Raw genomic sequence first — 13,468 nt, 5'->3', positions numbered from 1 at the left:
ACACAGCCGAACTTATTATTCTAAAAATGTAAATAACAAACTTGTTAAACAATTATCTGTAATGGTGAATTACAAAACTAACACAACATACAAAGAAAAACAAAAACAATACATTGTCAATCACTACAGAAATGACCCAGTTTACAAAGAGAAACAGAAGCAGTACATTAAACGTAGCTACAGAAATGACCCAGTTTACAAAGAGAAACAGAAGCAGTATATTCGTAGTCGCTACAAAATGGATTCCCTTTACAGAGAGAAACAGAGGTGGTACATTATAAATAATTACAGATGTAATGCAGACTACAAAAATAAGCAAAAGCAACGTGTGATTGACAGGTATACAAAGAATTGTGCTTTTATGGAAAAGCAGAAGAGGTATTTTACAAATCGATACAGAACTGACTTACTTTTCAGGGCTCGTCACAGAACACAGAACTTAATTCGGTCAAAAAATAAACAATCTAATCTGAAGATCCTACAAAAGACACGCTGTGCACAGCATATATTAAAGAAATACATATTAAATAGCTATTTTCAGCAGACATCACCACCAACAAAAAATGGTCAGTGTTTCCTAGAATCCCTGAATCCAGAAGTGCTAAAAGCTTTGACCCAGTTTAGGGAAACTACAAAAGCTCGACCAAATTATGCTTGCACTGTCTGTCACAGACTGCTGTTTCCTGATCAGGTTCGACTGTGTGATCATAAAAGCTACCAAAAGAATCCAATGATGACTTCAAGCTGTCTGACAGGAAAGTTTCTTCACACCTGTTCTTCTGAATGTAGTGATAACTGTGCACCTGAAGAAATGAAAAATGAGTGGATCTGCCACAGCTGCCATGATAATTTGAGTAAAGGGAGAATGCCTTCCATCGCTTCTGTAAACAAACTCCAACTCGCACCCATTCCGGCAGAACTGTGTGATTTAAATATACTGGAGAGACATGTTATATCTAAATATGTGTGCTTTGCTAAGGTCATCAGTCTTCCCAAAGGTCAGCAGAGAGCCATAAAAGGTGCTGTTGTGTCGGTTCCTTCAGATGTTGAAACAACAGTAAATGTTTTACCCAGACCCAGTGGTGAATCACAGCTACTCACAGTGAAGCTGAAAAGACGACTGTGTTACTCAGGCCACTACCAGTTTCAGACCATATCCATGCAGAAGGTCCTGTCTGCCTTACTTAAACTGAAGGAAATCCACTCTGAATACAAGGACATCGTAATAAACAATGTGGAGCAGGATGAATTATTTGATGATTTTCCAGACCCAATAAATGAGTATGATATTTCTGAGGATGAAATGGAAAATGACAACACAGACAATGATGAAACAGTAGATCAGAACCCTGAGAGCGAACATGATATGGATAATGAGGCTGAAAGCACAGAACAGAGCGCAGGTCTTGCGTTAGACACATGTCTACAACCTCCAGATCTCGGTCAGCATCTGTTGTCTTTTAATGATGGAATATTTTGCATTGCCCCAGCTGAGAGAAACAATCCAGTAAGCATATTTAAAGTTGCTAAACTGGAAGCGATGGCTTTTCCTGTTCAATTTCCTACTGGAGAAAACACATTTGATGAACCTGACAGACACACAGCTCTCTCACCCAGCAGATATTTCAATGCCAGGCTCTTTTCTGCTGATAATCGCTTTGCAAAAGACACAAACTACATTTTCTTTGCTCAGTTTGTGACTGAAATAAACCAAGCAACTTCCAGCATGTCAATCCAGTTGAGGAAAGCAAAATCAGTGACACGCGAAGGCAGAAAAATCACCAGTGCACTATTACAAGACAAACGTGAATTAGAGAAACTCATTCATAATAATGATGTCACAAGATTCCTGAAGCCCCTCAGAGGCACGCCTGTGTATTGGGAAAAAACACTCAGAGACCTTTTTGCCATGCTTCGTCAATTAGGAACTCCCACATTCTTCTGTACATTTAGTGCTGCAGAGATGAGATGGCCCGAAGTGATCACAGCGATTAAAGCACAGCAAGGAGAATCTGTGGACTTTTCAGCCCTGGACTGGTCAGAGAAATGTGAGATACTGCGCAGTAATCCAGTCACAGCCATGCGCATGTTTGAGAAACGTGTAGAAGCTCTTATGAACCTTATTCAGTCTCCTGCTCAGCCAATCGGTCACGTTGTTGACTTCTTTTATCGCGTTGAGTTCCAACAGAGAGGCTCTCCACACATTCACTGCTTATTCTGGGTAAACGGTGCTCCAGAGTTTGAAAATGACCAAGATCAGGATGTTTGTGATTTCATTGACAGACACATTTCATGCAAACTGCCAGACCCAAATACAGACCCTGAACTGAACAGAATTGTATCAGAAGTTCAAACACACAGCAGAAATCACTCTAAATCATGCAAAAAGAACAATAAACACTGCAGGTTTGGATTTCCTAAACCCCCCATGAAAAAAACACTCATCACACGCCCCAGACCACCCCCTGACACTGACTCAGATGATGAAGGTGCAGAAAATGAACCTGTGACACAAGCTAAATCAAAACTTCAGCCAGTGTGGGATCTGCTGAATGATAAGACTCAGAACTTTGAAAGCATCACGCAGCTGCTAGAAACTGTAAACATGATGTACGAGGAGTATAAAGACAATGTAAACAGTCTCAGTTCAGCAAGTGTAGTTATAATGCAACGTGAACCAAATGATTGCTGGGTAAATGGCTATAATCCACTGCTGCTCAGAGCCTGGGATGCCAACATGGATATACAGTTCATCCTGAACCCATACACCTGTATAATGTACATTCTGTCATACATCTCAAAAGGTGAACATGAGATGAGTGAATACCTAAAAGGAGTGATAAAAGAAATGTGTCCAAACACATCTGAGAGAGAAAGCATGAAACAGGTGATGCATGCCTATGCTAAAAACAGAGAGGTCAGTGCACAGGAAGCAGTAGCTCGAACCTGCAGTCTTAAACTGAAATCATCATCCCGCGCTGTGATTTTCATACCCACTGATGATAACGCAGTAAAAATGAGTCTGCCTATGAGCTGCTTACAGGACAAAGCCCCTGATGATGAGAATGTGTGGATGACTGGATTAGCAGAAAAGTACATGGCCAGGCCTGAAACACCAGAGTTTGAGAACATGTGCATGGCTGAATTTGCTAGTGAATATCGGATTGTTTACGGAGATCAGAGAAATGGTAAACATGTAATTCCACTGCAGAATGACATGGGACACATCAAAAAGCGAACCAGAGGAAAACCTGCCATCATTCGATTTGCACGTTTTTCACAACAGAAACATCCAGAAAAATTCTATGCAACACTACTAAAATTGTACCTGCCACACCGCAGCAGCTCACAGCTTAAAACTGCTCAGTTCAACACACATGAAGCCTTCTATGCGTTTGCCTCAGTTAAACTCCCAGGAACAGACACACTGCAGCGGGTTTACACCACTGTAAATGACAACAGAAAAAAGTATGAAAAGCACAGTGAAGCTATTGATAAGGCCATTGAGAATTTTGAACAGAATGGTCCTATTGAAGATGCCTGGACTAACTTGGCTCCAACAAATGAACTGATCCGATTAGAGTGCATGATTGAGCAAGAACCCACAGATCCCACTGATATAACTGAAGCAGATGATGTTCCAGATTTTGCTCCATCCACATCTGAAAACAGAACAGCCATGCCTGTAATAGAAGCTTCACAGGTGAATCCTGCAGTGATTAGAAAAATGTATCAGAGCCTGAATGAGACACAAGCTGCTGTGTTCTATGAGATAAGGGACTGGTGTAAAAGAAAAGTGCAGAATGAAAATCCAGAACCATTTTTTTACTATGTAGCTGGAACAGCAGGAACAGGAAAGAGTCACCTTATTAAGTCTGTGTATGCAGAGGCCACTAAAATCTTACAGAAACTGCCTTGTGTAAGAGAGGAAGCTGATATGTCCAAACCCACAGTGCTTCTGAGTGCGTTTACCGGCTGTGCCAGTCATAACATTAATGGAAAAACACTGCATGCACTCCTGAAACTCCCAAGAAGCCTGAAACCTCCATATCAGGGACTCGGAAACAGTCTGGATGAGATCAGAGCAAACTTTTCTAATTTACAGATCATGATCATTGATGAAATATCCATGGTGTCTAAACCATTATTCGCCTATGTAAACTGGAGATTACAGCAGATTAAAGGAAATAATAAACCCTTTGGTAACATTTCTATTATGGCTGTCGGTGATTTTCAGCAGTTACCACCACTGGGAAAAGCCAAACCACTATGTGTGTATGAGGATCATGTGCTGGACTTCTGGAGAGATCACTTTAAGATGATCACACTGACTGAAATCATGCGTCAGAAAGATGATCTTGCCTTTGCTGAGCTGCTGAACAGACTGAGAGTGAAACAGAAACATGAAGCTCTGACTGATGCTGACAGACGTATGCTGGAACAGGTCATTAAACCTATTGAAAACTGTCCCCCAGAAGCATTACACATATTTCCTACTAATAAAGAAGTGGATGATTTTAACTCAGCAGCCATAACCTCACGATTTTCAGACATCACTAATATAGATGCAGAGGATTATAAGAAAGACCCTCGATCAGGACAGATGCAGAGACAGGGTGCCCCCTTTAAAGGAGAGAAAGGTGATCTAATGGACACACTACAGGTGGCAGTTGGTGCACGAGTGATGCTCACCAGAAATATTGATGTAGAATCTGGGCTGGTCAATGGATCTTTTGGTAAAGTAGCTAAAATAATCACACAGACCCGTAACAGTGTTCCTGTGGTTCAGAAGATCGGTGTTGAGCTGGATAATGCTGATGCAGGAAGGAAACACCGCAGTGAAGTGCCTGGAGAAACTGATAATTTTGTTTACATTGAGAGAGAAGAGGAAAGTCTGAAAAAGAAAGGAACAGTTCGAAGACAGTTTCCTTTAAAGTTAGCCTTTGCATGCACTGCTCATAAAGTTCAGGGAATGACGACTCATTCTGCTGTCGTGTCATTGAAGAAAATCTTTGAACCAGGCATGGCTTATGTTGCACTGAGCCGAACTACGTCACTAAGCGGACTTAACATTATTGACTTTGATGAGAAGAAAATTTTCTGTGACCCTGAAATCAGCACTGCACTTGAGAACATGCCCAAAGCTGACCTGCATACTGTCCAGCCACTTCTGCAGACAATTAGAGAATCAAACCTGAATCAAGCCATTACTATTGTACATCACAACACTGAGGGATTACAACATCACTTTGAAGATATCAAAAGCCATCATGAACTCCTTCTATCAGATGTTCTGTGTCTGACTGAAACCCATCTGACCGGTTCTGCTGTTCCTGATTGTCTTCAATTGGAGGGATATAGAATGCATCAGCGTAACAGACATGTTTCCTACACCAACTTTACTCATCTATCCAACAAAAGTGGAGGAGGGGTTGCCATTTATGTTAAAAATCACCTTCAGGCTCGCCAAGTGCAATATGTGCAGAATGTCACAGATCTGGAGTTTTTGCTTTTAAAGGTTGAAGCCCCAAAACAGGTTGTGATTGCAGTTGTGTACAGACCTCCAAACTACAGACTGTCAGACTTCATGCCGAACCTTGATGCCCTCTTGACCTTCCTTGAGATCATGGACTACAAACCTGCTGTGGTATGTGGAGACTTTAATGAAGATCAACTGAGTAAAATAAACAAACCCGTTCTGAACTTATTCCAATCAAAAGGATTCACACAGATTATAAATCATGCTACAACAGAGAAGAACACACTATTAGATCCAGTTTTTATTTCTAACCCAAACATGAGTGTTGCATCAGGAATTCTAAATACATACTACAGCTACCATAATCCTGTATATTGTGTAGTATAACAAAATCGACATTCATAGAGTGCATCTCTCTATATGGTTTGAGAGACAGCAATATAGTTTGAAGGACAGCAACCACCCCAACAGCCAAAATGGACAGTCCAGGGTATAGCTCCATTAAATCACAAGTAGTGCTGTAACAATACATCGATCTGTATGAATGCATCGATACAACTATGAACGATACGATGCATCGATTTGACATAAAAACATCGATGCATGTGTTTTTCACGTGGGTATAACCGGTTACTGCAGAAGCGCCGTCTTGCGGGTCGCCGGCGGGCCCGTTCTGACTATGTAAAGTAGAATGCTTCAAAGCGTCAAATATTCTAAACAGAGCGACCAACTAACCAACTCATATTCTTTAGTACTACTTTAACTACATGCATGCAGATTTACAACCATCTACATGAAACCAGTCGCCAGAAATCTCCAACTGAAAACAACCTGTTTTTCACATTGTTTACATGGGGAACACGCCTCCCCAACAAAATAGCCTTATAAAATATTATTAGTGTATAAAATAACATCATATTACATTATAGAAAATTCACTTACTATCACAGCATCCACAATACAGCACTGAACCGCTGATAAAATATCCATAAAGTCCTTTATTCGCCTGCTCACTTCTCCTCACACACATGCTTTAGTTTCAGCACAGCTGAAACGTAATATTCTCAAGCTCCTAGCGACCACACAATGTAATGTTTTCACGTAAAGTTGTACGTGAATACAAAGCTAAGGATGTCGTCTTCTAGATTCTGGAGTTTTTATTGGTCCACAAACAACTACTTTTCTTGAGTGATCGTCTTTTGAACCAATGGTGTAAGCGCTGGATAACGTGGGTGTCCAATTAAATCAGGTCACAGCCAGAAGGCTTCTCCTGGAGAGATTTTGAACACTTTGGAGACGCCTGGTGGACACCTAATATAATGCAGTGTAACTTTGCTTTGTGATATAAATTACAACCACTGAATCAGTAAATGTAGAGAATTATTCCTCACCAACATCCATACACACATTGTAAACTCCAAAATATAACAGGTGCTTTTTTTTTACATTTTCTTCTGCATTTGATGTTCTCAAATGGAACCTAAATAATGGGAATTAAAGTCTTGAAGTGAATTATTGTTTTGCCCCAACTGTCTACTTCAATTTAAGCCCTGAATGGTCATTGTGCCATGTGTAAAACTTAAGATATTCATTGTTATATAGTAGTAGTGCAAAAATCGCATGAAAATGAGCATACAATTGGATCTGCAGTAAGAGGTTTAAACATTGCATTGTTCCGCTCTGTTATTCTCCGCCTATTCTCCACTGCTGTTTGCCGAGCACATGTTTGAGTTAGTTGCCCTCAGCAAGTCGAATCGTATCGTATCATATCGTATCATATCGTATCGTGACATATTTGAGGTATCGTACATCACATCATATCGTATTGTTGACTAATATTGTATCGTAATGAATCTAGTGATTTACACCCCTAATCACAAGTGGCCAGGTCAAGGTCAGGCCAGGCCGGGAGGGTGGGGGGGGGGGGGATGGGGGTTGGGTAGATGTGGCATATCCGGTGCACAGGTTTACTTAGATTAAATTTCCTGGTGGCAGTTGAATTCAGCCAATCCACCAGAGCACTACCAAAGCCCCACATATTTCTACATCATTTGAGGGATAGCAACACCCCAACCGCCACAATGGACAACTCAGGGGCTGCACAGAGAACTCTGCCAAGCACCACCAGTGCACCCCCTTCTCCCCATCTCTCTACATGGTTTGAGGGACAGCAACACCCCAGCAGCCACAATGGACAATTTAGTGGCTGCACAGACAACTCTGCCAAGCACCACGAGTGCTCTAACAACCACCCCCCCCCCCCATCTCTCTACATCATTTGAGGGACAGCAACCCCCCAACAGCCACAATGGACAATTCCGGGGCTGCACAGAGAACTCTGCCAAGCTGCCAAGCACCTCCAGTGCACTCCCAAACACCACCCCTCATGTCTCTATATGGACTGAAGGACAGCAACACCTCAACAGCCAAAATGGACAGAGACCTCTGTAAAGCTGCAAGGCACCAGAATTCCACTAGAGGCTTCAGAATCTCATTATCTCCCTATGTGGCTCAAGGAAAAGATACAGATAACAAAGATAACTCTGATAAGCAGCAACACAGAAAAAAACCCTGAATGTTCCTGGTGCCAAATCAGAATAACTGAGCTGATCAGAATAAGTATGGCTGCAGTAGACAGACCAGTGGCAGAAACTGGGAAAAAATGTGATGTTGTTGCCCTTAAAAAGGAGGTGATGGATTCCTGGACATTTCAAAGACAACTGAAATTGTCAGTTGGGACTGGGCCCAGTTAGCCATGCATTTGCTGCACTTGAACAAAGTTGGGGCAATGTGAATTTGTTCTGTTGTTTTATTTAAGACACATGGATTTTTAGTTATTTTTCTATGTATGATTTTATTATTCAAGTGTATGGCACGTGTGGTCTTATTACACACACCATTTCATGTAGTGCGTGTGTGTATTTGTTTTAGATGTGTAATGTGATAAGTGAGCAAATCTATTTTGGTTCGCTAAATGATGTCAACACCTAATTTGCATAATACATGTTTTTGAAGCTGTAAAGTATTAAGGTTGTGGGAGTGAAAAAAGTGAGTAAAAAACACCATAAATGTGTTAGAAATGTTAGAAATGAACAACATCTGTTGCTTTTTAAATAGGCAGTCACTTTTTTACAGTAACTTCATTTTTACGTGAATTACATAAATTAGTGTTTTTTGCCATTAAATGTTATTATAAGAGCAGCAGTTGTGTTAATTTACGTTTTTTTTTATTTTTGTTTTATTTTATTATTTTTTTACATTTTCTTTTTTTTAAGCTATTATAGACAAATTGTTCAATGGTTCAATAGATATTTAGCTTTTTACAAAGAGGCAGATACTGTGGAGGAGGTGAGTGACAGGGATTCAGGGATTATGTCACATGCAGCGCTGTGTGTGTGTGTGTTGAGTTTAGTGTGTGATGTGATAAGTTAACAACATTACTTTTGCACAGAATTTGTGTGTGATGTGTAAAGCGATCAACACTATTTTTATACAGTGTTTGTGTCTGTGTGATTGTGTGCTTAAAAATATAATAAAAATATATACTATCCACAGTATTTTAATTTGTTCTCATTTAAGGGGGTCATGCTGAGAGAGTTGTCCATGCTTTCTCTGGCTGGGTACAGTAGGTGGTGCTCTCTTTTTTTCTCACCTATATGTTGATATGTGATGCATTATCTTTATCTGTTCTGTCTGTTCTTTATCTGTTATTTCCCTTTATATAAGAGTATAGTCCGTCAAACATCTTGCATGTTTATTTGGCTAAAAAGTGAAACAAAAATACTTTTGGCTGATAGACAAGTGTCCAAAAAACCTTTAGTTGCTTTGATAAGAATGTGACAAAATGTTCTGGAAATCTAGACAAATGGCAAAACTCACTAAACTATAAAAATAACAAAATGGAAAAGAAAAAATGTAAATCAAGAGAACAAAAAGTGACAAACTTTACATTTGGAGAAAAAAATACATAAGAACAGAACACTTATATGCAACACAGGTGTTTAGGTGTTGAATGTGGTATCCAATGTGGTGCCAGTGCATATGTGGGGTGAGCAAGGCACTTGATAAGGTATGACTGGTGATTGCTAAAGTGTGGCAAAAGGGTTTCTTGGCAGTTGCTACCATATATAAAGTAGTTGCATAGGTGTTGCTATGGTATCTTTGGTGGTTGCTAGGTGGTTGCTATGGTGTTCATTGTGGTTGCTAAGGTGTTGCTAAGCAGTTGCTAGGTGGTTGCTAAGGTGTTGCTAGGTGGTTGCTAAAGTTTTGCTATGGTACTTGTGGTGGTTGCTAGGTGGTTGCTATCATTTCTGAAGTGTTTGCTAAGTGGTTGCTAGGCAGTTGCTAGCATTTTCCATGTGGTTGCTAAGTGTTTGTTAAGTGGTTGCTAGGCAGTAGCTATCATTCCTAAAGTGGTTGCCAGGCAGTTGCTAACGTTTTCCACGTGGTTGCTAGGCAGTTGCTATCATTTCTAAAGTGGTTGCTAAGTGGTTGTTAGGCAGTTGCTAACGTATTCCATGTGGTCACTAAGTGGTTGCTAGGCAGTTGCTGTCATTTCTAAAGTGGTTGCTAAGCTGTTGCTAGGCAGTTGCTAACGTTTTCCAGGTGGTTGCTAGGCAGTTGCTATCATTTCTAAAGTGGTTGCTAAGTGGTTGTTAGGCAGTTGCTAACGTATTCCATGTGGTCACTAAGTGGTTGCTAGGCAGTTGCTGTCATTTCTAAAGTGGTTGCTAAGCTGTTGCTAGGCAGTTGCTAACGTTTTCCAGGTGGTTGCTAAGGTGTTGCTAACTGGTTGCTAGGCAGTTGCTATAATTTCTAAAGTGGTTGCTATGTGATTGCTAGGCAGTTGCCACCGTTTTCCAGGTGGTTGCTAACTGGTTGTGGTGTGGGTGTGTGGTGTTGGGTGTGTGTGGTGTTGAGCGTGTGTGGTGTGGGGTGTGTGTGGTGTGTGGAGTGCATGGTGTGGTGTGGCTAAGGTGTTGCTAACTGGTTGTGGTGTGGGCTGTAGAGTGTGTGTGGTGTGGAGTGTGTTGGGTGTGGAGTTTGTGGGGTGTGTAGAGTGCGTGGTGTGGTGTATGTGGGGTGTGCTGTGGAGTGTGTGTGTGGTACGGAGTGTGTGGGGTGTGTCAGGTGTGGAGTGTGTGTGGTGTGGGGTATTTGTGGTGTGAACTGTGTGTGGTATGTGTGGGCTGGAGTATGTATGGTGTGGGGTGTATGTGGTGTGGAGTGTGTGGTGTGGTGTATGTGTGGTGGAGTGTGGGGTGTGTGTCAGGTGTGGAGTGTGTGTGGTGTGGGGTATGTGTGGTGTGAACTGTGTGTGGTATGTGTGGGGTGGAGTGTGTATGGTGTGGGGTATGTGAGCTGTGGAGTATGCGCGTGGTATGGAGAGTGTGGGGTATGTGGGGTGTGAAGTGTGTGTGGGGTGGAGTGTGTATGGTGTGGGGTATGTGAGCTGTGGAGTGTGTGGTATGGAGAGTGTGGGGTATGGGGTGTGAAGTGTGTGGTATGTGTGGGGTGGAGTGTGTGTGGTGTGGGGTATGTGAGCTGTGGGGTGTGTGTGTGGTATGGAGTGTGTGGGGTATGTGTGGTGTGGAGTGTGTGCGGTGTGGGGTATGTGTGGTGTGGAGTGTGTGGTGTGAAGTGTGTGTGGTATGTGTGGGGTGGAGTGTGTGTGGTGTGGGGTATGTGAGCTGTGGAGTGTGTGTGTGGTTTAAAGTGTGTGTGGTGTGGGGTATGAAGTGTGTGTGGGGTGGAGTGTGTGTGGTGTGGGCTATGTGAGCTGTGGAGTGTTTGTGGTTTACAGTGTGTGTGGTGTGGGGTTTGTGTGGTGTGGAGTGTGTGTGATGTGGGGTATGTGTGGTTTGAAGTGTGTGGTGTGGAGTATGTGGTTTGAAGTGTGTGGTGTGGGGTTTGTGTGGTTTGAAGTGTGTGTGGTTTGGAGTTTGTGTGGTGTGGAGTGTGTGTGGTGTGGGGTATGTGTGGTTTGAAGTGTGAGTGGTGTGGGGTATGTGAGCTGTGGAGTGTGTGTGGTATGGAGTGTGTGGGGTGTGGGGTATGTGTGCTGTGGAGTGTGTGTGTGGTATGGAGTGTGTGGGGTGTGGGGTATGTGTGCTGTGGAGTGTTTGTGGTGTTGGGTATGTGTGGTGTGGAATGTGTGTGGTGTGGGGTATGTGTGGTTTGAAGTGTGTGTGGTGTGGGGTATGTGTGCTGTGGAGTGTGTGGTGTGGGGTGTGAAGTGTGTGTGGTATGTGTGGGGTATGTGAGCTGTGGAGTCTGTGTGTGGTTTAAAGTGTATGTGGTGTGGGGTATGTGTGGTTTGAAGTGTGTGTGGTGTGGGGTTTGAAGTGTGTGTGGTGTGGGGTTTGTGTGGTGTGGGGTATGTGTGGTTTGAAGTGAGTGTGGTGTGGGGTATGTGTGGTTTGAAGTGTGTGTGGTGTGGGGTATGTGTGGTGTGGGGTATGTAAGCTGTGGAGTGTGTGTGGTATGGAGTGTGTGGGGTGTGGGGTATGTGTGCTGTGGAGTGTGTGTGTGGTATGGAGTGTGTGGAGTGTGTGTGGTGTGGGGTATATGAGCTGTGGAGTTTGTGTGTGGTTTAAAGTGTGTGTGGTGTGGGGTTTGTGTGGTGTGGAGTGTGTGTGGTGTGGGGTATGTGTGAATTGAAGTGTGTGTGGTGTGGGGTATGTGTGGTTTGAAGTGTGTGTGGTGTGGGGTTTGAAGTGTGTGTGGTGTGGGGTTTGTGTGGTGTGGAGTGTGTGTGGTGTGGGGTATGTGTGGTTTGAAGTGTGGTTTAAAGTGTGTGTGGGGTGGAGTGTGTGTGGTGTGGGGTTTGTGTGGTGTGGAGTGTGTGTGGTGTGGGGTATGTGTGGTTTGAAGTGTGGTTTAAAGTGTGTGTGGGGTGGAGTGTGTGTGGTGTGGGGTATGTGTGGTGTGGAGTGTGTGGGGTGGAGTGTGTGTGATGTGGAGTGTATGTAGTGTGGGGAGTGGACTGTGTGTTGTGTGGGGTGTGTAGAGTGTGTGGTGTGTGTGTGGGGTTTGGTGTGTGTGGTGTGGGGTATGTGTGGTGTGGGGTATGTGTGGTGTGGAGTGTGTGGGGTGGAGTGTGTTTGGTGTGGGGTATGTGTGGTGTGGAATGTGTGTAAGGTGTGGTGTGGACTGTGTGGGGTGTGTAGTGTGTGGTGTGTGTGTAGTGTTGTATTGGTTCTGGTGTGGGTTGTGTTCAGCAGTATCTTCTCCATACAGATACAGTACTGAGGAGCAGGGCAGAGAGGGGGGCCGTGCGCAGGATCGGCTGGTGTGTGTGAGATGGCCAACATTCCGCCCATTCATTCCTATGGGGAAAGTTCGTACGATAATTTTACAAAAACCGTAAATCGTATCGGTGAGATCAGCATATCGTCTGAAACGTCTCTGCAAGTTCTGTATGTCTTGTGAATTTCGTGGTTCTAGCTCAAAAATTGTGACTTTTAGAGCCGTTTGAAAAAAGTGTGAATGGAAGTCTATGGGAAAAAATCTGACTTTGGCGGACCACCAATCGGACCCTGGTGGTCCGATCACTTAGAAAAGCACAAGCACACCCCGCGGCAATAGGTTCTATCATCTTGTGAAGTTTCGTGGTTCTGGCTTGAAAACTGTAGGAGGAGAAAATGTTTATAAAATTTACCGAGAATAATAATAATAATAATAAGATTTCGAAGAACAATAAGTTGGCTTTTCCAAGCCAACTTAACTAGAAAAGGCAAAGTTCGTGAACGAACTTTAAGTTGGCTTGGAAAAAAGCGCTAATAACGTTGAAAAGTTTAAATGGTTGTTAAGCTGTTTCTGTCTGAAGAGTGTGAAGAGTCGTTGATATGCTGTTAACTTTTGGCTAAAAGCTAAATGCCAAAAACGCGGAAATCTAAAAACGTTTGGTTAAACGCTGAAATCTAAAGACGTTTGGTTAAATGCTAAAATCTAGAAACGTTAAGCTGTTGCTAACGGGTTGCTAACATA

The sequence above is a fragment of the Astyanax mexicanus genome, chromosome 3 (assembly GCF_023375975.1).
Source record: "Astyanax mexicanus isolate ESR-SI-001 chromosome 3, AstMex3_surface, whole genome shotgun sequence".
Taxonomy (NCBI): Eukaryota; Metazoa; Chordata; class Actinopteri; order Characiformes; family Acestrorhamphidae; genus Astyanax; species Astyanax mexicanus.
The sequence above is the reverse complement of the archived record's forward strand: the minus strand, read 5'-3'. Positions refer to the sequence as shown.